Below are 22,255 nucleotides of genomic sequence, written 5' to 3' on the forward strand. Positions count from 1 at the left end.
CTTTTATGTTTCACTGCCCCAAGTACCATTAGCCACATGTTGGCTCATGAGACCACTGGGATTTCCTTTGTTTATATCAGTTTTGTTGGCTTGTGGCAAAGACAGAGAACATTTCTTTTTTTCCCCCCATTCCTTCTGGCTTTTTGGCAGTGGGTGCAGGGGGAGGCAGGGAGGGAGCAGCGTCTCCATGTTACTTTGAACTCTGAAGCCATGATACTGCAGTCAGAAAGGCCAGCCACAGCTACCAACCAAACTCACTTTCCAACTAGATTAGCATTAAAAACATATACCCCGACTTACTGCAGCAGACCCCTGCTTTTTAATCAGGCCAGTGAAGCAGGTCCTGAATGGGGAGAAAACATTTAACGAGGCCCTGTTGCCAGAGCTGTTAACGACTCCATGCCCGCGGAAGGATGCCGGGGCGGTCCGCCGCGGTGCGGCACATCGTGGCTGCTCCGTGTTTCACAGGGCCGGGGAACAGCCGCAGGTCTTCCTTCTCCAAAAGCACAGGATGGCTGCTGGACCTGCACAGCAGCCGTGAGCCCCAGGGAAGAGCTTCCCAGTAAAAACTCCAAAGGGCAGTGGTGAGCATCCCTAGTCATTAAAGGATAAGAAAGCTGTGGAGTTCCCTTTAAAAGAAAAATGTGATATTTAACAACAAATAAAAACTGGAAAAAATGTAAGTTTCCTGTGGCTCTGCTGGTACATGTGGAACAAATTGCTTTTGCAGCTGGCAATTGAAGCCAACTGGGACCCAGCTTGAGAAAGGGCAGAACATACGACAGGTTTCTCCATTGCCTTGCACTTCAGTTATTTTTTTAACTTGCGCAATGGGGAAGCAGTGGGGAATCCAGTCCTGCGTGGCTGTAATGAAGGGCAGGGCTTCACCTCTGCCACAATCTCTTCGTCGGGTTCTACGGGATCGACCCACGGGGCAATGTGTCAGCAGATGTTTTCTCCCCATTTAAGCAACGTTTCAATACCCTGGCATTTTGGGGTGACTACAGCAACATTAGCCATATACTAGTGTACTTAGAGTCTTTATTTTTTTTTGTAACTTTGATTTAGTCATTCTCTGTTGAAGTTTATTGACCTCTCCAGTTGTTTCCGTAAACAAATTATTAAAAAAAAAAAAATCAGTGTCTTTATATGCATGTAGTAGTATGAAACTGTGATCAATGTGTGACATTCAGAAACTGTACTGTCTTGTAAAATATGTCCAAATGTCTAAGGATTTTAAAGCAATGGTCCCTTACTACAGACTACAGAAATAAATAAAAAGGTATGGATAAAACCAAAGCCTTTATTTGCTCTGTTTCATGGTCATATATATACTGGCCAAAAAAATAACTACCATCAGCTGGCACTGAGCTTCTGCTTTAGCTCATTGCCGTTGACAGCAGGTTTAGACATATGTTATTTGCTCACAGATAAGGCCGTGATTCAGGAAAGCAGTGCCGAGCTCGACACCTTCTGTTTTAAGTCTGACGGATTCAGTGCACAAACCTGTGGGCTTCAGTCCTCACCCTCCATGGACAAAACCTCTGCACGCCTCCCGTGGCCACGGCCGGGCTCGGGGAGCGGGGCACCTCCCAGCCCCTCCGTATGTGGCCCAGGGATGTGCAGCACACGGGGAGGCCCCGTCACACCCGCAGTGCCTGGAAATCGGCATCTTGATCATGCGATCGTACAGATGCAGAACCAGACGCAGATGGGAGAACAGCCGAGGTTTGGAGACAAAGAGCTTTGGGTGTGAAAATTAGACAAACAGGCTGCTTTGGCTGCTACTCGAGGCAAAGACTTGGACTTTCTGCTAGAGCCACTGCGGTTTTCTTCTCCATTAGATTAAGCAGTGGGTTGGTTACATTGTACAAGCCATCAGAGCAAAGGTAATTTAAACTGCCCAGGAATATTTTCTTTCAGTTGATTACATCAACGTTTTTTTATACCGAAATGCAGTTTCTGCAAGATTCTTCAAAGCTTTAATCTGAATCCCCTGGTTTACGGAATCTTTAATTTATGGCCATTTATAAATGTAAAAAGAACAAATAAGCACCTGTTTCTACCCAGACTGACCGTTTGCGCAGTTCTGCACCCCCCACACCCTCGCAGAGAGATACAAATCAAATGAAAAAGACTAAAAGTGCACAGTTCTACATCTTATTTTATACTGCCACCACATTTGCAAATGGAAACCAGAAAGTGAAATGCAGAAGCGGACAAATCTCACAGAAGTCCTGCATAGCATTTTAATGGCATTTCTGCATTTACTTGTGCTCATTTCCAGTTCAGTAAGAGCTTTTTAGGAAAAATCTAAATGATCCATTGAGTGTTTCATAGCGAGCAGTGACAATGACATCTAATAATAAAATTAAGGCACTGAACTTGCAGGGAAGTTTACAAATGAAGAACTAGAAAGTGGAGAAATTCCTATAACATATGTCTTCCTCTTCCACTTTCTGCTAATGACTTTTCTTGTTATTCGCCTGCCAGCCTGCGCATGCAAGCTCCTGAATTATAATCCAGTATCTGTAATTATACTGTCCAAGGAGGTTTTCTCTATGAATTGATTTACTTTATCAAGTCAATTAAAATAATGCCTGCCTCCTGAGGTGCTGCGGTTCATTATTGTGTGCCAAATCTGCAGATACTAAATATTTTTCTCCTAGTTAAAGTGTACTGCAGAAACTTTGCTTTGCATTGCCTACCCCCTCCACTCCCCATTCCCTCACCCCTTTTCCTTGCATGTGTGTCATGCCAAGCCAACGCAGGTTAAACTAAGCCACAAGGCAGAAGCACCATGCCGAAAGCAGGATCCGTCCCAGGCCACATCAAGGATGGCAGCTCAGCCACCGCAGAGCAGTCATTGCCTGCTCAGCACCGGCCTCAGGGCTACTTCAGGCACCGGCTGCCAAACGTTACCAGGGCCATCGTCAGTAGATTTACTGTTCTACCAACAGCATAAAGCATTTCCCAGACTTTACGCAGATTAATGAAATGCAGCAGCTTTATCACATTTCTAGTCTCCTCTCCGTCATCTCCCCACGTCTTCAGGCAAGCTCTCCTCCCCGGCTCTGTCAGCAATAACCTGACTCTCTCTTCCTCCCCACTTGGATGGATTTTCCTGTGATATGTCTTATTTTAGCTAAACTAGGCACATTTTTGTATCTTTCCTTGTTACACGCCATTCTCTGATCCTACAAAAACCCCGTACCTGTTTTCCAAACACCCAGAGCAGGCTGATGTCTGCCAGGAGACAGCCAATAATCCCAAAGGTTAATCAAACAAAAACCATCTGGTGAGGGAGTGCACATGCCGAGTCAGGGCACAAGAGCCCCAGCACCCCCCTGAGCACCAGTGGTGCTCATCCAGCTCTCGCCCATCTCTCCGTAGGGCAGAGGGACCCAGGGAGAGCAGCACGGCTGCGGGGACGCCCCGAGGGAGCACGGGCAGCCCTCGCCAGTGCCCAGGTGCTCCTTGCTCTGTCTGCACCAGCTGCCTCCATGGCCTGGTATCATGGCACTGTGTAGTGCTTTACATAGAATCATAGAATCATTTAGGTTGGAAAAGACCTTTAAGATCATCACGTCCAACCATTACCCTAACCCTGCCATCCCACCACTAAACCCTGTCCCTAAGCACCTCATCTGTCCGGCTTTTAAATACCCCCAGGGATGGGGACTTGACCCCTTCCCTGGGCAGCCCCTTCCAGTGCTTGACAATGCTTTCGGTGAAAAAATTCTTCCTAATGTCCAACCTAAACCTGCCCTGCTGCAACTTGAGGACATTTCCCCTAATCCCATCACCCGTTACTTGGGAGCAGAGCCTGACCCCCCCCAGCTCCCCCCTCCTGTCAGGCAGTTGTAGGGAGCGATAAGGGCTCCCCTCAGCCTCCTCTTCTCCAGGCTGAACACCCCCAGGTCCCTCAGCCGCTCCCCATCAGCCTTGGGCTCCAGACCCCTCACCAGCTTTGTTGCCCTTCTCTGGACATGTTCTGGACATCATACAAGTAAACACAGATATTAAATACGTACTAGGGAATGATCCATCAAGCAAGTGCCATGCTTTGTTTGGCCATGGGCACTTTATTGTGTTACTTTTAATTTTCTCTTTAATAAACCCAGAGGAGTTTTTCCAGAGATTAACTTGGCATGCAGTGCTGGAAGTTGGGCTGCTGAAAGTACAGATGATGCAGCATGGACCTCACTCCTAGAGGTGTCACTGCCTTCTCTAGGGATGTTGCTGCTCCCATGTAACATCATATTGTGTCACTGAAGCCACAGAGGATGTTTAGGAATTTCAGCACAGATGAACATATTTCAATATATTTTGATCATTTCAGAAGAGTCAGTAACAATTTAAATAATTTACAAGTTTCTTTGTAGGAAAATCTCTGCTTATAAAATATGGATTAGATTCTTCCATACTGTCTCTTTCTACTTACTTACCTTCCTTCCTACTTTCCATAAGGAAATTGAGCTCCTAAGAGATGCAACATCATCATTATTCAGCAAGCAAGAGCATTCAGAGGTAACTTTGCCCCAGAGTATCATCTGCAACCATCCAAGCAGAAGCTGAGACTAATGTGTCACAGCAATTAAAGTTTGTGGTGTCTGGTTAGAAACACAAGCACTGAGCATTAACCTTAGCTTTGGAAACTCAGAGCAAATTTGCACAACATTGCATCATACGCTTTAATCTCTATATAATTAAACAGTGAACCCACGTCTCTAATCTAAAGGTAGGCTTATGTTTTGCTCTACTTGGTGCCATTTTTATAATGTTGGCAGACATGTTGTTAACAATAATTGGAGCTAAAATGTATTGGTCTACGTGCTGAACAGAAAAAAATACATAATGTAAAATGCTGGGTTTGTGTCTTGATGATAATTAGTCTTAAAATGAACTGCACAGTGACGCAGCTTCTAGCACTCTCCTGACTGGTGGGGAGGCAAACACCAGGAGGCAGGCAGATTAAGATTGATCCAGGCATGAGAAAGTGGAAATTTAAATTATTTAACAAAAATGAGTTCCCATAGATGTTCATGGTCTAGTTTTACTCCTCTTTACACGCAGATTTAATAGCCAGGTGCTGCAATAAATTGGAGACATTATTTTTTGAATCATGAGAGACTGGCAAAGCCAAAAAAGCCTTAAAAAATTGAGTCCCTGAAGTGCAGGAGTCTGAGGCGGAGCTTGTCAAATACCTACAACGCTATACAAGCACGCGTGTACCTTCCGAGCCTCTGGTTCCACTTGGCGCTTGTGTGGCTGTGCAGAAACCGTCGCTTTTCATTGCTGTGACCCCACCACAGCCAGCACGGTGGGGGTGATACCCAGCGTCTAGCTGAGCCATGGAGGACAGTAACTGCAGCCATGCCACAGAGGAGAGTGGACTGCAGGGTTTACCACCCAGCCCAGGGTCCCCTCGCCCAGCACGGTGCCTCAGGCAACGTTATGCAGGAAAGAAATCCCAAGAAAGAAATCCCTGTCCCTCCCAAGGCTTAGTTAAAGCATGGGAAGATGACCCCTTCTCTAACCTTCATGGCTCGTGTCCAGTGTTGTACAATGGTAACGAGGGGCTGGGAAAAACAGGCCACTCCTGCTGTGGTCAGGTCACTCATTTGCATCATTATGCAAATGTGCAATCTGGTTGTCATTAGGACCCGGGAGCTACCCTGGGGCATCCAGAGGGCCCTGGTCCACCTTCGAGATAACAGTGGCTCCCCAGCCTGTGTGCTGCCCACCTCACTAATGGGAAGGTCTGGATGTCCCAGGAGCTCCAAACAGTTTAGGCACACTAAACAGCAACTAAATGGAAAAGCAAATCACAGTACAAGACAAAGGACTAATAAATTAGAAAGTACATAAACCCTTTGGCTAATGGTATAAGGCAAACATTATTCCTTCTCCTCCATTAATTGAGTAGCCCATAAGTTGTCCCGTGTAGCTTTTCTTACCCCAAAGAGGCAGTGTTGACCAGCTGGACTAGGTAAGGGAAAAAAGTCTTAGTCTGGTATGTTATAGCAACAACATCCAAACTCCTAAACACAAGCTCCTGGCAAATAATGTGACTATAGCTCTAACTCTGTTATTTTTCCATTTGGGTTTTTTTTAATGATTGGTCATTAAAAGCCCTGAGGTTGTTGGAAGACAGCTATTAAGTGCTATCTAACAGTATACAAAAAATCTGACCACTTGCTGAAGATCTAATTGACCAGAAGAATCTGTGCTTTTCTTCATTTATTTTTCACATCAGCAATATCGGTTTCCACTAACATTTTCTAGCAAACAAATATTTTTGAGGCATTTCAGTATGGAGTAGGATGGCTGCATAGAAAAAGCAGACCACCAGCTGCTCCGCTGGGAATCCAGCAAAAAGGAACAGTTGATTTCCTATTAATATAAACGAGCTTGTTAGCTGGGTTGACTTCAGACTGAGTTCAGCAGTTCAGAGCCTCTATTCCAGGAAACACAGAATTTCCGTAACAAAAATTAAGAGAAAGTGAAGGAAAGATTTTGCAAGTGTTTTATTTCCTGAATAAATGCTTTGGGTGCACTGGTGGCAGGGTAGGTGGATGGAAGCCAAGATAGGATGTTGGGCTGACTGGACCAGAGCTGAAGGAAGATTTTATGGGCACTTAAAGAGGATTTCTAGGACACCAAGCATCCCATACTGTGTTGCAGTTTTCTTTACATATGCCTATATCATTAATAGTTTGTGCCATTGATACTGGCATAACGTTCCAGAATAAACGCGCAGAACAGCATTTCTTGGACTTTTTTATGTAAAGCAAAAGGCTTTCAGGATGGGCAATCCTTTCCACCGGTATTGCTATTATGAGCTTCCAGGATGATTTGATGGCCTTTGCGTAATGGTGAGGCCTGAGAATGCCTGAGCTCTGGTCCTATGTTTAACTCTGACCCTTTGCTCCTGACTGCCCTTCAATAAGGAGAAAACACATATCTCTTTCACAAGAGTCATTTATTAACATTAGTTAGGGATCTGAGAACCATGCAGTGTATTCAGCAAGATAATCGAGTGCAGTACCAGGTAGGAATACAGTTTCATGGAAAAAAATGCTCACAGTGAGGAAGAATAAACAAAAATGTGTTAATTTTGCCATATCTCATGTTACTCAGGAATTATTTTTCTGATTTTATTCCCTAGCTCTTTTGTCAGGGAGTAAAATCAGAAATCTGTCACTCCTTTTTGCTCAGTTGCTCTTTCTCATCCTGCTCCCAGAACATGTACCCCCATTCCTTAAGCAGACACCTTGCCCTCCTATAAATAGCGTGCTTCGGTACACATCGTGCAGTTCACCTGCAAAGCAACACCACTACCAACTGCAGAGCTGTATGGGAAGAAAAGATTGCTTTGACAGCAAATCAAGCATGTGAAAGTCAGAAAGTACCAGCACAGCAGTCGTGCCTTCGCCTGCTCTTCCGGCGGCTGGGCACGGCGTGGGCAGGCTGCGGCAGTCATGCTCCAGCATAATGCATGAGCAAAGCGATGACAATGCAAGAATCGCACAGGAAAACATGGAGCGGATATTTTCTGAAATTCAAGGTTTGTATTTTGCAGGTTAGGTAACACCCAGATACACAAATGGGTAGGGGTGGTGGGTTTTTCCTCCCCCTCCAGACACACAGAGATGCCCACAAGTCCCTGCTCAGAACAGTTTGCCTTCCACAGTCACTGCCCCAGCTGGTTTTGAGTCTAGCACCCCCCTCAGCACTTGCCGAGAGCATGAAATGTGCTTTCTTTAACCTTTTCACAGCCTCTGGACTCCTGAGAGACTGTGCATTTGCTTTGCCACTTCGGTCTTCCCACGGCGAGCGGGGCCCTGCCATGCCAGGCACGCTTGTCACCCCGTGCTTGGCTTGCCTCTCCCCATCCCAGCCCACATCGGAGGCCAGGAGTCACACCACAACAACTTCCCGGCGTACCCACCCCTCCGAGCTGGTGCCCGCTTCCCACGCACGGCGAATAATTACAAACTCTTTTCCACAGATGAGGAATTTTACAGCAACTGAGGCCGAGAGGTGCCAGGTGCCTGACTTCAGCTCCTGCTAATGCTCACTGCTTCTGAAAATTAACTTCTGAATGGCCAAAACAGGGGTGCGAGTGACCCCAAAGACACCGGGTGTTTATGCCAGGAGGGACTGGGGGTATTCCCAGGGGTGGGATTGCAGACTTCTGACTCCCAGGCTGCTGTCTTAAGTATTAAGCATCCTTTCCAGGGGAACCTAAAAAACTCTGTATTGGAAAAATGAGACCACATTCTAGATGTATTAACTCTATCATCACCCCTATTGTATCTCCCTTATTTGCTCTCCCTTCAGATAATAATCTCTCAAAAGCTTTGCAAAAGCTTTTTTCAATATCATCCTCTGCCTGAAACAAGAAATTTCTCCACCATGGGTGAAAAAGCTGGATGCCTTTCTTTTCCTGGCTGTTACTCAAGGTATAAGATCCATATCCCTACCACAAACCATGCTGGGACTTCTAATTGGGTTTTCCTCCCACTGTAACTCCCTCTACCATCTGTTTCTCTTTCTCTCTCGGATGACACATCCCTCAGTCACCGAGCAGTGCCACTGGGATGCCAACCCAGCCCTGCAGACTCCGCCAGAGCAGCACCTTCCTTCCCTCTTCCCCACGCCCCCCACAGCCACAGCCTCAGCCCTGGGTGTGCGGTGGGACTTGAGATCACCACCTTTCCGCCCGGGGACGGGGAGGGGATCAGGCAGTGGGGGGGTTGCTGTATTTCAGTCCACCTTCCTGGCTGGGTTTTAACACCAGCTTGGCCGTAGGGTGTTTTTTTTGGAAAGGAGGCAGAAGCCCCAGCATTTCTGCAGAAAGTCCAGAGCAAAACTTGCAGGTCCCACCTTGCATTTTTAAATAGCAGCAGGGCTGCTTTACCTATGACACAACTGATTTTTCTGCTTAGCTTGAAATCACCGCTGTGCTTGCAGCAACCAGAAACTCCCCACGTCGCCAGCACTAACGAAGGGCTCTGGAGCCTCTCTGCTGAGATAATTGGTTGCCCCAGGCTTCAATAGGATCCAGCCACTGCTTTCCACTGCTGCCTCTAAGGAGATTACTAAACTGTCAGAAACATGGCTACTTCTTCTGGCCTCTTTCCAGACCCCCAGTCATGTTAGAGTTGAGCTACTGCAAATGAAAATACATTAGAATTTTAAATCAGTCCATAAGTGATGCTTGCTCATTGGGAAACTTGAAGTTAATGTTGCCTGCAGCTATTACTAGTGTTTTCAGAAATAATTCATTAGCTGCAAAAATCTTTCATGTCTCAGGAGATGAAACAAAAAAATTAGCTATTTTACTTTTCTTGTTAATTCCTTCCTTTCAGTCTCCTTTCCAGGCTGCAAAGTTGAGATACGGAGTCTTAAAGACAGAGACGATGGAGACACATTTCAGATGAGCTCTTGGCCAGGTGCGGTAAGATGGTACCTTCCACTAGCTCCCCTAGGGATACTTTGCTCATGCGTAGGCTCTTCGGAGCATGGTTTCTTGTCAGTCCCCACCTAACCGGAGCAGTAGATAATTTTCAGTGGTGGCCTCTGGCTGCCGGAGGCATGCTTGCCATATCTCAGCAGCTGAATACAAAAAGGCTGGTTGGATCAGCCAGTCTGTTCTGCTAAAGCTGAAGCAGAGCCCCCCAACACACAGCCTGGCATGAAGTCACAGGGGACCGAGGTAGAGGGACTGCTTTTACCTGCAGTAACTCTAGCAACTCAATTTTTCATGGGATGAGGAAGACCCAGGAAGATTATTTTCTCTCTGCACTTCAGCTCCTCTGCTTTTGATCCCAGAAGAAAAGCAACACACGTAAATGAATGATAGAGGGAGAGAGGAGAGTTGTTTTGTAGATTTTCTTTCAAAGAAAATGCACCAAGGGTTGAAGTCAAGTCCCATTGGTTACTCCATTGAGAATGTTTTCTTCAACCTCATGATGCCTGCAGAATGTGAAACTAAATTCCTTGCAATTTCAGGGCTCTGAAGAATTGAAGGTCTTTCTGAAAGCCTTGAAGAGCACCAAAGAGCTCTGAGCTGGACTAACTCTGCACCTACGCAGGCTGCTCACTGCAAGCCTGGATGAACCTCGCTCTCGCTGCACAGAAGGCACAGAGCTGTCTGAAGCCACCCCTGTCTGAGCAAGAGAAGGAAACAGCCACCCCGAGCCCAGCAGAGGGTGCCTGTTTTCACCCTGCTGTCTCCCTCATACGCATCTCAGCTTTGCTGATGAATTCAAGGAACATCCTTTTTCCCAGGAAGCAGAGTTGCTTCAACATCTATGCAAAACAAGACAAAGACATGAGTGATTTGCTTATTGTCCCAGAGAACACTTGGCTGAACTCCTCATCCCCAGCAAACATCATACGCTCGATGCCATCTGCAGACGGCATCATGCGGTGCTGTGTACCCATCGTACCTCCACCTCAGGGCAAGGCAGCACCGGCAGCAGCAGCCCTGGCAGAGGTGACAGCCTCTGCTCTGCTTTGGTGGGTGCCCACCCGCATGCCCAAGTGCCCCCGCATTCATCGGCCTGTCCCGTCCCGTCCCGTCCGAGCCCGCCGCACTGCTTCACCCCCCCCTTTCTCCCTCCAGACGCGGCGGCTGTGTCAGGCGGCATCGGGAAGGGAACTCATTTTTTCTCCTTAGCAGTTTGACACCAAAATTAGATTGGGTTCAATTGCTGGGACATTACCACCTGTGCTAATAGCCAAAATTGCTTTCAAAGATAGACTGCAGTGTTTTGAATTTGGAGAAAGATTTCTGTCCCTTTTAATTACATTTTCTGTCCTTAATGAGACAATTATAAGCATTTCAATAGCTCCCAGTCGTCAGCCTTCCACTATATGAGAGCGCAGGAAAAAAAGGCAGCCCCACCTCCCCCCTTCTCTTTCCCCTCCCACCCACTGATTTCTTTGAGCACTTCACAAGTGTGCCATGTATATTCATCTCCATTCTGGCACTGGTCCTAGCAGCACTTGGATTGCCCAGAGCATCCTCATGTAGCCATTGCACTACTCCAGCTGCTGCACTTGAGGACCAAACTCCCCTTTCAGAGCTTCAGAGGGCAGCACGTGTGTAAAGCGCAGCCGCGCTGCACCCCACCTACTCACCCCACTTTTTCACTTAAAGTATATATATTTGCCAACCAGGAGTGTCAAAAACAAAGGTTTCATTCATATGTGGAGAGAGAGAGAGAGAATATAACCTCAGCCTACAAGGGCTGTCTGCTCCAGTGGTCTTCTCACAGAGGTCAGGATCTTCAGCGCTGGAAACGTTATTGGAAAATGAACTGTTGGCTCAAGTTCGTGCTATATGGTATCCGAGCACCGGAGGGCTGATTCCTTCCAGCTAGAAATCCTTTCAGCTCTTGAAACCTGAGCCTTTTCATCTTAAGCAGCATCAAATGTTATTATTGTAAGATTGCATAGCACTGTGATAAGTGCTGCGTTTAACATACCGATGTAATGAAGTACAAAGCTCTGGTCAAGAATGAAAGTTTATTTAAGGCAATATAAAAATACTGCCATCAATCCAGGGTTCTTCTACCCTACAAACCAGGAGGCTGGAGAGCAGCCACTGTAAGCAGGATAAATTTAAAGGCCTCCCCCCATGCAGGCTGTCATGATACCTCTTTGCAGAGGCATCTTAAATGAACAGTGAAGATACTCCCACTTCCCAGGGGTCTACCTCAAAGATCCCAGTTAATCAGGCCCAGCTGAATGCAGGGGCGGCGAGGGGGGTTGTTCTCCATATGTGTTCACAAAGCTGTTGCAGAAAATTGAAGAAATTCAGAGGAGGAGGAGACTTTCAGGTGCAAATCTGCAACAAGAAGCATTATTAACCCGGAGAGACATAAGAACCATAAAGAGCAAGAGCTGACTGGAGCCTTCCCTGTGTCAGCCCAAAAGCTGAGCCCCTTTCCTCAGCCCCAGGGTTTCCAAAGGCCAAACAAGCCCCTGCAACAACTTATCATAACGCTGACGCATCCCCTGCCACCCCCAGGATCTTACAGCACCTCCCTGACAGTGGGGACAGCAGCCCAAGTGTACAAAAGGGAAAATAAGTACTTGTAGGATGGGTACTACCAGCTCCTTTGGAGCTGGAATAGATTGGAATATTAAAGACTGCAGCTGTCTGGTTACAGCAGATTGAATGGCCCTGCATTGGGTGCATGGAGGGAAAATAAACCCTTCTAGGAAAGCAGCTGAGCAGTGGGACCTTCAAAGGAATGCAGGACTGGGTTATATGTGCTATACATAAATACATATGTAAGTATACCATGGTATCTACAGCCACATGGGCTGATGCTAGGGGAGCACAGAGCAGGGAAAGCAGGAGGAAGAGGGAGAACCAGACCAAGCATTGAGCTTGAGAGTGGGAGCAAACCTCAAGTCAGAAGCTCCCAGGACGCTTGCACAGCCCTGCGCCGCCCTGCCCTCGGAGCCCCGCTTGCCCCGCGCACCGCAGGGGGGATGCACAGCTCATGTAGCCGCAAATGTCACCCACACTGGGGATTCTCCACTGAGGTACCCTCAGGATTAGCATACCTGGCTCTGTGATGCCGAGAGACTGGGGAACAAAGAGCTGGGAATGCTGGAAACATTTAATTTCCAACCAAGCTGGAAGGCTCGACTGATCTTCAAACAAAAATCATCTTTTACATTTCTTTTTTTGTACAGCTTCTAGAAAAGGAGTCTGAAAAGATTTGTCAGGGTTCAGAGCTCCCCAGCTACAGCTCTGACACGACGACAGAAACTGCATATTAAATAGTTTCCATCAAAACCCCTGAGCGGTGGGGCCTAGGCAGTTGTGCAAAACTCTCAACAACACCCTGTCCTTGGGGAAACTTCACGGTGAGCCGGCTAGATCTAGGACTTACCATCTACCTAGTTAAACATGAATCACTGTTGTCGGATTAAGGATGATCTTCCCAGAGCTTCTCTGCCTCAACCGCGCTGTTTTGACATGGTAGTTCAAGAGCTGTCACTTTAATTATAAGAATGAGTGGTGATGCAGAAAACCAGCAGTAGCAGCAACAACAATAAAAAAATTACAAATCCCCAACTCATAAACCCAGAACTTTAATGAGATTAGTGGAGACGGCTGGATGAGATTGCACATGGTATGGGTATGCGGGAAGGAATGAGCATGCTGCCCGCGTCCAGAGCTCCTCGCTGAGGGACCCTGAGCCCTTCACAAAAATGGTGAAGTTTACAACCCCCCTTTGACAGCTGAGAAGATGAAATGGAGAAGAGCAGAGCTGCAGTCTCGGGGGCATGCAGGAGGCCAGGAGCTGAACCGGGAGCCAGGGTCCAGGCCCCCCCGCTGTGCTGTGGCTGGCACCACTTGTGAGACATCAAAGTGCTGAGGCTGATGTCAAATTTCCACATTTCCAGCTAAGGCAGCAGGTAGCAATAATTAAGATTTGCTACTCAAACTTTTGGGGGGAGGAGTTGTTCTTTTCAAAGGAAATGGCTTCTTGCTAGAAATAAACTTTCAATTTCCATTTATCCTTCAAACTTCCTTCAAGTTGTTCATGCTTTTATTTAAGAAAGTCTTCACAGACACCAAAACTACGCACTTTGTGTAACACCTTCCAAGTTGACCCAAGATTGTGCGTTCAGGCTGGGGGGGTGGGAGTGGAAACCTTGGGCTTGAGACTTGCATTTAGCAGGAAATGAAAAACATTCATTCTCATCAACCTTTCTCACTTAGAAAAACCTCTTCGACGACTTCTATCCCATCCTACTTCCTAGAAAAGAGGTGAGAAATAGAAGCGCTCTGTCCCCCCCAGCAAAGCGCTGGGTTTGCACAGCTCACCTCTCGTTAGCCACCATGACCCACCACTTGTTTTATGACTGTGTGATTCCTGCAACTTCAAGAGCACCCAACCAGATCAGCGACCCCGGGACTCTAAAGCTAAACTGTGAATGAGCTGGGGGGAAAAAAAACTAAGAGGGTCCTCACAGCAATGAGTTTGTGATGCCAGGGCTCAGTGAGAGGGATCTGAAACCCTCTGCAACTTTGGGATAAATTCTGAGACAATTTATAATCCAGAGCTCATATTCTCCCAATCCTATTTACTAAAAGCAATAAGAAATTGCACTTCCCATGGCACCCTGGGCATATTATTATACTATGTAATTTCCTTCTGCAAAAACCCAATTAACTGTACATGTCTGTACCCATTCTGCCAACTATATCATTTTATAATTTCAGAACAGCAGCATAAACTGCTGGGGAGTTATCAGTAAGAACTGTTCTGCAATAATTAATAGATGCAAAGATTAAAAAAAAAAGAGCAAAATAGGCACACAAATTAACACAGTCAATTATAACGAAGCTATCTACAGGCCCAGGATCCTGTGCAAAACACATTTCCAAATTAAGCTTTACCATCTCCCCCCTATGACAGAGGTCAAGGAGGAGACTGAACATGAGCTGGTTTGAGAATTGGTTTTGATTTCTCTCTGTTTGTGCTCAAAGGACAGAGATGTGAGCGCAAGCCAGTGTGATGGTAGCATGGGATCTTAAATCATCTCTGACCCCCCTTCCCTCTCACCCTTGATCAATAGGTGATGGAGTCCTGGTGACAAAAACCTTCCATAACTGATGTTTCTTTCTTATCCTAGGCACCTAAAGCCTTTTGTGGATCTGGCCATTCAATACTCTTCCAGACCCCCTGTGAGCCCCAGGTGGACACCACTGGCCCCACCACGTAGCCATCTGCAGCCCCCTTGGAGACCACTGACCTCCGCTGGGTTCCTGCCAGCACAACACGGGCTGCTCAGTGCATGGAAGGCAGAAAAACGTTCAGCTTTACCTGACTTGCCTCGGGGCCTTTGGAAAATCCACTCCCACCCAGTTTTGCGGAAAGTCTGTGGTCTGAGCAATTAAGATTGGTGGGGTTTGGTGTCAGATGGGAACACGAAGTAGAATACAGACTGTTAAAGAAGGAATTCTGCCCTACTCTAGAAACATCTGCAACTAATAAGGAGTTTGAACATCTACTCGTCACGCTGATTCCACGTAAGACTTTCCCCGCCACCCCACTTTCAAGTGAAGAACTGCTTCTCCTAATCATCTCCAGCTCCTCTCCGAGGCCCCAAACACACTGAGATGATAGGCTTTTATCAACGCCTGACCACAACAAGCGAGAAGACAGCCCGAGAGACAGACGGAGGAGGGACCTCTTCACATGCATTGTCTTTCAGTTTGGCCCAAGGCTGTGCATTTGTGGAGAGGGTTAAAGGATTTGGCTGATTTTAAAGAAACCTTAGCCTGCCATGAACTCTCCCATGAAAGTGCGGTTACTTTCCAGACTGCAGACAGAGCAAACTGCTTTTGCACATCCACGAGCTAGAATGAAAACTCACTCTTTATGCTACATCTATCTGCTTCTTACCAAAGCTGCACAGGACTGAATAAATCCACTGCAGGCATACAGGATATATAGAAAACCGGATGATCATCGTACTGGAAAATGCATTTGCTTAATTGCATGGCTTCCACATTTCCCAATAAACGACTTCAATACAGTCATTAAGCCATTTTTACTGAAATGCACTAACATAAAGCAAACATTTTTGCCATTGCATTTGCACAATTACAGCTGTTTAATAAACCATTCCCAATACGTAAATGTAGCAACCACTCCTGTGTTGTTGCTTTGGAAGCCATTTCTTGGTGCTTGAAATGCCGGACAGAAGCGTGTTTGGAGATAGAGAACATTACAGAGCACTTCTCATGCTACCTATTAGCAGAGCAGTTCCTCCCCCTGCTCCTGCCCTTCCCTAACTGCCTGTTCCAGCCTGCCATCCTTCCTCCCTTCACCCAGCAGGCAGAGGACACTGCCCATCACTCTCCATGACACTTAAGACTTATTGAATGAACTTATCCCCATGACTACGTGTGACTCACACAGCAGTAGTATGGCGAGGAACCCTTAACCACATTTGTTGTTTCAGGTTGTCCCAGGCAGTCAGCAGATGTGCTGCCCTGCTTCACCTCCAGCTCTGCTCCCTTCTCCCTGGAAAGGAAGACCAGGTTGGATGGGGCTCTGAGAAACCTTATCTAGTTAGCGGTGTCCCTGCTCACTGCAGGGGGGTTGGACTAGATGACCTCTAAAGGTCCCTTCCAACCCAAAACATTCCATGATTCTATGATTCTCCTGCGAGGACATGGGGGACAAGCAGATCTGCTGCAACTGCACTGCTTGCTTCAGACTCCAACTCAGGGCAGCTGCAATGCATCACGATGCGTCAGTGGGCCATCATCTTTACATTAGCAATTTCACTCCCTTCTCTCTGACACCCACCAACCACATCAATTTTATTGTACTTTGTTTTTTAATTGTCATCGCCATTTCCAGGAAACCTCTGTTAACCACCATTAATATTGCAATTCTAAATGTAAAAAAAAAACAAAACCAAAAACTAAAACAAACAAAAAAACCCCACCAAAAACCCATAATGGCACTGAATGAATTCTCGAGCCCAAAGCTCCCATCTGCCATCAGTCTGTTTGTGTTTCGACACAGAAATTAAGCCATGCAGCTGGTACGCGAGGGAAGCCTTCCCACGTGCCCTGTGAGCCTGTGCCCAAGGTTTGGTGGTTAGGTGTTCGTCGTTTTACACAGGTAGGACCATCCTTCACGAGGAACAGAGTCTACCCTGGGGATCATTTGCATTTGAAGGAGAAAAGAAAGAAAAGCCCATCCACGTTGAAAACAAACCAAAACACAGCTATTCCTGAAACGCTGATTTTGCAGCAGGAGCCACAGGAGCTACAAATGCAACTGCACAGCCAGGCAGGGACAGAGAGGGGACATGCCCTACGCCACCAGCCCATCGCAACCTTTCCTCTCCCACGTTCAGCATCTCAGGCAGCACGGTCTATCTGCTGGATCCTTCTTCTGTCAAGTTTACTACGGACTTGCAGGCCGGCTGCTCCATACGTGATAGGAGAAGTGCACAGTAAATTCTGCCCAGTACTTTATGGATTAAGTGTAACATACATTTTGAATTATCACTGGCAAACAGAGATGACTGAAATTCAGAACTGAACTAGCTCAGAGTTAAATACCTCTGGCCCCTTGGGAAGGGGGTGCTCTGTGTGCAGACACAAAGGAGCAGGCATCTGCCTCATCCTCTGAGCCATCACCAGCCAGGGCTGTATGCGTGGGAGATGCTGTCGAAGACAGACCTGTGCTTCTGATATAACGCTAACTTTACCAGAGTAGGCAGTCATGTTAAAGTCAAGGAAACTGCCCTTAAGAACTGCTCTAGAAATCCCCGTTAGGTTCAAGGCTTTACTCATTAAAACTGAGACTTTCAAAACCTAGAACCAGGTAAAGATCTACTGGATTATTAAAACGACGAGACTGGAAGTAACAAAGCAGGCGTGAACGTGGCTTTATAGGACACAAAACTGATCTGCTTCTGTGTTCTCCCAGCATACGGTATTTTCAAAGAAAATGCTCATATAAGGAAGCAGTGCAAGTGGGTAACAAAGACGCAGTGACGCACGCAGGGGCACTGCAAGGCTGGCTGGGCTAGCGTATGTACTTACTCCTCTGTTTCGACGTTTGCTGTTTGATGGCAAAAGCTTAACCAATTTTTGGAAGCTGAGATGTTTATGTTCACCAGGTCCTGAAGTTCACACTCCACTCTTTATGGCAGAAGGTAGAAATTTTGCAGATTCTTTTCCATGACTTCTTTTTATTTCCCCCCTGCTTTTTTCTTATCAAGCCCTGTCTCACAGGCTGGTAGCCTGCCAGGGAGGTTTTCTCTGGCCTGCCAGTAACTCCCTGCCCCTGTCAGGGCAGAGGGGTGTTTTCACGAGTCTCTCCCAGCAGCCAGGCATCTCTGAAGACAAGAAGAAGAAGAAATTGTGTCTTACATCAGAAGCGTTAATATATCATAGACCCGTGCTGGTAGCAGCCATATGGCTATAAAGGGTCATTTTGTGCAGAGAAGCCTGCAACTCATTTTGGCAGCCTCCCAGCAGATGGTAATTTCATCTCTAGGGGAACCTGTTCCCGCATAAAGCCCTGATGTTCCCCCCACTCTCCAGAGGGCTCTCCCTTTCTCACAACACAGCCCCTTTTCCGTTTCTTTAGTTGTTAGAGGCAAAAAGAGGCAGCCCTACACTGCATTTGTCCCCCCTGCATACAAGCGTGCTGCCCTGGGTGGTGGCTGTGCCCCAGGGGCTCGTGTGCTTATGTCTTCGGAGGTTGGCTGTCAGTCCTCAGTACATGCTGTAACTAAGACTTTCCAGCCCAGCCAGCATAATAAACAGTGGTGCTTTTCTTGGAAATATTTAAGCTTTTTTCCTGCCTTAGAAATATGAGTGACTTATGACTTTGTTCCTAAATTGGGCAGATGACATTAATATTCAGAGTGCAACACACAGAGGAGCTCAGCACATGAGCCCATGTACCTGTCAGGATTCACCCTAAACAGACCAACCGAAGAGGAAAAGCCAAGCAGAACACAAGCTCCACGGCCGTGGGATTTCATAACTACATGCAATTGGCCCTTTCCACCCGTGATTACAGGCTGTGGTTTCACACTGCTGTGCCCAAACACACACAGTCAATGCCCCAGCAGGGAGCTGGGGGGAGCAGTGGGTGAGGTAACGCACATTGTGCCTGAGCATCATTTGTGAAACTACTCACTCATTTATCCTCTTGAACTGAAATCGAGCTTTAAGCCACCCTCACTGTTCAAGCATTTCAGGGATCTGCTTCCATATTGCATCCCAATGCCAGGCAGAGTCAAAACAGAGAGAGGAGAATTAACAGCATCCTGTTGTCACGTTGGAGAAGCCCAGTTTCTCCAGCGAGTATCCTTCTAACACAATTGACGACTGTTTCCTGGAGATGTTCTCCTACATCCCACCGCTTGTCCCAGCAGCCAGGGATGCTGAATTGGGTCATGGGTGCTGCTTCAGGGAAGCCCACCATGGATACAGACAGGCTCACACTCGGAGGGGGAAGATGTCCAGTCCCACTTTGTGCTCTCAAACAGGAGCTCTGAGCATTCACTCACCAGCCTTAGCTTGTGGGTTAGCAGAAAGGCACAGGACCAGGCAAGCCAGACCAGCATCAGCTTTCACCGTCAGTAGAATGAACTGAGCAACTCCTGTATTTCAGGCAGCTTCTGCCCTGCCTGTAACAGCTGAAATACGGCGCAAGGAATAAATGAAGAATTGGTTAATTGGTCTGAGGACTGTTATGAAATTGAAGGAAGGTGAAAGCCCATTAGTGCTGGCATCACCCTACAACACCCTTCCAGTAATTCAAAAGCACACAATTAGTAGTATGGAAAGGCCACAGCAGAGCTCAAGTAAAACAAGCACTGAGCACAGCAAGTAACAGCAAAAAAACAATGCACAGAACCGGAGCGATGCTGACCTCTGCACCGGGATCAGCTCTTCCAGTCTGGGAATTAGGGAACGGTGATAAAAAGAAACCTTGCACCTCCTTTCCAGCATGGACCAGGGTTTGGAACTTTGGGGGAGTGGGGGGTCACACACTGTGCCTGAAGCCATGAAAAGGGGTAATATCGTGCTATTTATCAGCAGACATGGACAAACTGCACCATGGTTCCACCTTTCTCCCTTTCCAATATCAATGTAAGATGTTTACAAGACACAGCCAAGCACATCCTACCCTGAATGCCTGTTTAGGTCCCACTGATGTCACGGGAAATTGAGCACAGGCATCACGGGACAAGCGCAAGTGGAGGTACCACAGATGGGCAGCCCAGAGACCCTGCACATCCCTGTGGATTTAAAAAGGTGGTGATTTGCAGAATACATGGAACAGTCTTCATAAGTGAGCATATTTCACCCAGCTTGAGAAGGGGAGAACGAGAGTGTTTAAAAAAGAAATAAAAAATCTTATTAATATTTGGGTTTGTAGTTTTGAGCTGCATGAGACATATTTACAGAACAGAATAATCTGCCGGTTCAGATTCTCCTCTCCTTTCTCACCTCTACTCCTCCACTTGCAGTATCATGACTATCACCAAGCAACTAATGTTATAATGGGAAAGGACTTAAAAAAACCCTTCCTCACAAAAAAAAAAAAAAGAAAAAAAAAGAAAAAAAGAGTTAGTGATCTTAACATTTGAAGACTCAAAATACTCAAAATGAAGGATAAAAAAAAATTAGGTTTGAAAAGCTAAAGAGAACAGAATAGTCTCATTTATGGAGAAGTATTGCTAACTCCTACCATTCAGGCAGAATGTGCTCAACTCCTCTGGCCATTGAGCAAAAGAAAAAAGATAGTCTGCCCTTAATGCAACAAGGCTATTTAAGAAAATTTTTGTTGTTGTTCTTTTTCTCTACCATTGGCTCCTGAGCTTTCTGGGTATATTTTATTTCTTTTTTCCAAATGAGCAAGGGATTTCTCCCTGAGAAAGGAAGCAGATCCTCATACATTCAGATGACTGCAATCCCATGTACCCTGACACTCGGGGAGCTGATAGGCCTAATGAAGATCCCATGGTAAAGAATGGTCTTTTACCACCTTGTTTCAAATGCAGAAGAAAACTGTTGAATCACAGGCTGGATGCTACAGGGTTAGGGTGAAGAAAAGCAGAATTCTCCCAGGGCCTCCCTCTCTCTCCATCCCATGATGATGAAAGATCTCTCTACAACAGAGAAAATCACGTGGCTTCTTCAGCAGTTTGTAAAATGGCCTGGATTTTTTGCTTGGCTTTTCATCATTAAAAATTGAGAACCTCAGCTGGAGAGCAGAGGGAAGTGTAGGAACATCAGTCGAGCTTAATTTTCCTTTTACATAAATCCAACTCGCTGGTGCTTTGGCTTTATTCGCTCTTCCTTTCATCCGGAGCCAGGCTGGTGCCTAGAAGCTGCGTGCGCACAACTGGCAGCTCCTCATTATCGGTGCCCAACAGGATGATTTATGGCAGATGAGGACTAAGCTCCTGGCTTCATGTACTTGCCATGGGAGATGTTCTCCTGTTGATACCCAGTGGTGAAAGGTTTTAGCGTTGTCATGGGAACGGCTGTGATCTTCAGTGAACAGCCTCTCCTCGATGTGAGGCTGCCTTGCTTGTTTACTGTACAAAGCCATTTTTCAGGAGCATTTTGCCTTGGATTTGCGTTAGTCTTATCCTTCCCAAAACCCAGGCTGTAGAAATTACGGAGATTATTACGATGGACGATGATAAAGTCCCTAGAGGGAAACAGGCAGGACCCAGTATGTGTCTACATCATGAGCTAATCTTCATTTGCAGGGAAAGTGATCTGACAACTTCATTATCTTCTACTTAAAAAGCTCACTCTTGCTCACTCGCTCTCACACATGCTTGCATCTCTCCTTCCTTCCCCCAGGAATTTACCGACAGGATCTGTCTGTACAGTTACCCAAGGTGTGGAGGTGAAGCCAGCACAACTGCACAGCCTTTTTTTAGGATGTGCTGGTGCACTGAGGCATTTGCAGTGTCTTGTTTCATCAAGTGACATAGCCTGTGTAGAAATACAACTGCTCTAAGGGTCCCGCGAGGGCTAATTCTTTCATATTCCTGCATCCCCAGGCTACCGTGACAGAAGCAAAAGACTGCAAGTCCCACCATGCCACCATCAGCAGCTCTTGTTAGGACCTCATGTTATCAGCTGTCAGGGATGAGGCAGCAGCAAAAAAAAAAAACCCTAACCAAAAAGTTTTGGCCATAGGAACTGATTATTTTGTGCTTAGTAATTTAGTATCACGGCTGCCTCATAAGCAAGACCCAAAAGAGAATACTATTGATAAATAAATAATTTTGGTCAATTCAAAATGAGGGTTTATATCTCCCGGTATTTGCTTGAAACAGAAACTTGAAAGCAATGAGGAGGGTGAATGAGACATTTTGTTTGACTCAGATTGCTTCAATCTTGAAATAAAATTCCAAAATCAAAGATGAAGACACTTCACTTAGGAGATACAAAAACATTTCACCACTTCTAAATCCCCCTCTTTCCTCTGTCTCCACCTATGAGGAATAATCATCAAATGTGGCATGAATTCACAAGCAGTTTCAAGCAGTCAACCTAAAATGCATTTTAGCAAACTTACTGTGAACATCCAAAAAATATAATCAAGCCCAGATTCTGTAGCAATCTGACCCAAAATGCTATTTCTGAGCAGCCCAATCTTGCTACTCTGGGATGAGATCACCCTGCTGTGAGTCATTAATC

The sequence above is a fragment of the Egretta garzetta genome, unplaced genomic scaffold (genome assembly GCF_000687185.1).
Source record: "Egretta garzetta isolate BGI_Z169 unplaced genomic scaffold, ASM68718v1 scaffold188, whole genome shotgun sequence".
Classification (NCBI taxonomy): Eukaryota; Metazoa; Chordata; class Aves; order Pelecaniformes; family Ardeidae; genus Egretta; species Egretta garzetta.